Here is a 3,374-nt window from a genome sequence, read left to right on the forward strand (position 1 = left end):
TATGCCTTATGTGGGTAAAGGCATAAATTCCATAGCACAAAGAAAGATAACATGCCAAACCTCCACCGCCTTGTTGCACGCTGCATGCATGCAAATGCTTGGCGGGTGGGTGCTGGAGCGAATGCATGTTTGCCATACCTGCTTGGATGGCTTTCATTCGTCTTTGGCACCTCTGCTAGGGCTGCTCTGTGGATTTATTTTTACTCATGCCTCCTGGATGGCTCACACCATTAGCGTTAACTGTATCTGAAAGGATCCTGAATAAGTACTCATTCGGTCGAAGTTTGGTGTTGCTGGTGACTTGGCATCGTTCTCCATTAACACATTCTGAATCAGTCAACCTTCTCCTTCATCATAACACATTTGATTGATGCTGACCATGCTGCAATATTTTGTGCAGTTAAGCGCAACATGGAGCCTGTGTTGATCATGATTCGACGAATAAGAAGCGAAAACTGTTAGACCATGACATATGTTGAGGCGTTTCGGCTGGTAACAGCTCTTATCTGTAGCTTTTTTCGCCATGGCACGTTACATTATTCTACGAACAACTTATTCGCTTAAAACTAACTTAAATGGCTTTATTTGAATTGTTGCCCATGGATTAAGTGTGCAGTGCCTATCAGAACGATTCTCAGTGCTAGATTTTCCCGGCTCCACCCGTGTAAGTGCAGACCTCCTGCGCAAGCCTCCTTCGTCCACTCGTTCCAGCACTCGATCCAGTCTCAGGGACTAGTCCTCGTACCCCCCCCCCCCCCCCTCCCCGGCTTCCATGCCTCCGACCCGTGCGCACCGGCCCTCTCTCCCCGCCAGCCACCGCTCCCACATCGGGCGCCGGCTCCTCCCCCGGACCAGCCCCCGTTCCCATCTCCGGCTCGGCTCCCCTGCCGCCCACCCGTCCGACCCATCCCGTCCCGACGCCGGCAAAAAACGCCACTCCCGAATCCGACCGGCAATTAGCGACTCGGGGGCGGCCACCGGCTCGGCACCGCCGCCGGGTCATGAGAAAGGTCAGTACGGCTGGGCGCAGCCGCCTCGGAACACACCCTTCGGCGGCCAGTCGGCCGGATACAGCCTCCGACTGGTCAACGGCCGGCGGCGAGCGAGCGCTGCAACGCCCGATCACGCCCGAGCGCGCCCGATCACGCCCGAGCACGCCCGAGAAGGCCCAAGTGCGCCCGATCACGCCCGATCACGCCCAAGCACGCCCGAGTACGTCCGAGTACGCCCGAGCACGCCCGATCATGCCCGAGAACGCCCGAGCACGCCCGAATCACGCCCGATTACGTCCGAGCATGACGACCGTGCCCTGGGAGAACTCGGAATTCGCCCTGTATGGCTAGGGCCGACAAGGAGCAGCTCGCATTGTCCGCCCGTGCCAGGCGTGAGCCCCCTCCTAAAGGAGTCTCCCGCGTCCTGGGCCTCCTCGCGTCCTGGGCCTTCCCGTGAGGACTCCGTGCGGGTTGTGGCTTCTCGGGCGACACCGGGCCGCATTCGACGATGCGTGTTTTACTGCGAAGACCAGAGACCGAGTGGACGACCCGAGCGTCTACAGGTCATCCATTGCCGACCCCGTCTCCGGCCTCATGGCCGTTCCGTACCGGCAGCTGCAGCCGGCAGCCGATGCATAAGTGACATAAATTCAGCTGGCGGCGTCTGCTGGCATGGAGGCCCGTCGCGAGGGCAGGTGTAGCTCGCCGGTCAGAGACGTCCAGTTCATGAGGGGCGCTGAATATCCTGAAGTCTACCATGAAAGTGATTGGTGCATCAGCTGCCAAATGTAAACAGCCGTGGCAGTCGTCTACTTTGGAGTCTAGTTTAGCATTTCAATCAGCAGCATTTTACCTTGACTTCACCGAAGTTGTGGTGCTACAAGATGCTGTTGTGTCCTAAACATCCTCAACTGCACGGCATAAAACCCATGCATAGCATAAACAAGTACAATCACGTCGCCCTGCCCGGTTCGCAACACAGGTCCCCACCGAGCGGCAGCGCTGTCAAGCCAGGGTCCGTGTGCCCGTCATCTCCAGCCAGTTCCTCACCTGTCAAAGCCGACCGCTGGCTCTCCTTCGGCAGACCTCGATCCACCTCGGCTCCGGCTGCGTCTGGCCGGCCGCTGGCGCTCAGTTCTGTCTCTACGGGAGCGCGCCGGCCACCGACAGCCCGCGCCGCACGTGACGCCCGCACTGGCCGCGCCGACCGGCGGCCGCCGCCCGGCCGGCGCGCCGCCCCTCTGCCCGCTCCGGCGCTCTGCCCGGTCGGCGCCGGCCGTCCTTCTTTGTTTGCGGCGGCGACGGCGGCCGGCGGCCCGCCCCTGCACCCATTACCCGCCGCATGATGTACGGTGATGACACGGCCGACCAAACAGTCGCCGAGCCACAGGCGACGCGCTCGCGCCGGGTCCATGGACCCCATCACACCGGGCCCGCACGGCCGCGTCAGCCGCAGCGGCCGAACGCGGCGCAGCGGTGACAGCCCGCGAGAGTCGAGTGACTGCCCTCGTGACCCTGATGACGTCACGCGGGGTCCGGTGTCGCTAGGTTGCGTCTCGCCCGTTCGGCTGGATGAAACGTGCAGGGGGATGGTGGGCTTTCCAAAGCGGGTGCCGACCTGAATCACACAAGCGACCACATCCGCCGGTCTGGCTTGAAGACCGCTTTTGTTCTAAGAACGTTTACTTAGGCAACACCCCCTCGACCGCCGCTTCATCGAACTGCCCAGCCATGCCTGAACTCCACCGCTTAAAATGGCCAGCTTACAAAGCTCGAGCGCCGAAAGGGCACCGCCGGGCGAGTGCTGTCGGCAGAGGGCAGCGGCCCGGCTGCGATCCGCGGCGATAGCACGCCCGGCTAGAAAGCTAACACGGGCGATGTCAACGCAAACAATAAAGCAAACAAGCTGGCCGCGGTCGCCTCTAATGCGGTCGGTCAATTAGGCGGGCGGCGGGGACGGTCGGACGTCGGCGGCCGACTGACAGGGTCGGCTTATCGCCGCCCGGCCGGCGCGGCGAAAAACGCCCCGTACACAGGTGTCAGGGCGCGGGACGCTCACGGGGGGGGGGGGGGGGGGGGGGCAGGCGAGGCGCTACGAGCGCGGAGCGGGACGATTGCCGTCGGGGTGCAGAATGGGTTTATCGATGGAGGGGGGAGGGGAGCTGTCGGGGCGTCGGCGTTGCCTGGATATACTATGGTGGTAAATAGCAAATTCAATTAGTTGTTAAATCATGGAGTGCTGAATTTTAATTTCACTATTCTCATAAAACGATAAGCCATATGAACGTCAAAGGATTTGGCACCTCAGAGAAATATGATGAAATGGATTTCAAACAATTGGAGCAACTGTCACATGACGCAGAAAGGGAAAAAATATATTTT

The 3,374-nt window shown here is 60.4% G+C and overlaps 1 protein-coding gene across 1 annotated transcript in view; it reads right to left on the reverse strand.

Annotated features, from left to right (window-relative positions):
- Positions 1–2,166, reverse strand: part of LOC119111712 (uncharacterized) — an 8,544-nt gene extending 6,378 nt beyond the window's left edge. Inside the window, exon 1 of the mRNA XM_037235517.1 lies at positions 2,043–2,166. The gene's annotated coding sequence lies outside the window, so the exon portion shown is untranslated. The remainder of the gene's footprint in view (positions 1–2,042) is intronic.
- Between the last annotated feature and the right edge of the window lie 1,208 nt (positions 2,167–3,374).

Source organism: Pollicipes pollicipes, unplaced genomic scaffold (assembly GCF_011947565.3).
Source record: "Pollicipes pollicipes isolate AB1234 unplaced genomic scaffold, Ppol_2.1 Scaffold_7261;HRSCAF=8764_pilon_pilon_pilon, whole genome shotgun sequence".
Classification (NCBI taxonomy): domain Eukaryota; kingdom Metazoa; phylum Arthropoda; class Thecostraca; order Pollicipedomorpha; family Pollicipedidae; genus Pollicipes; species Pollicipes pollicipes.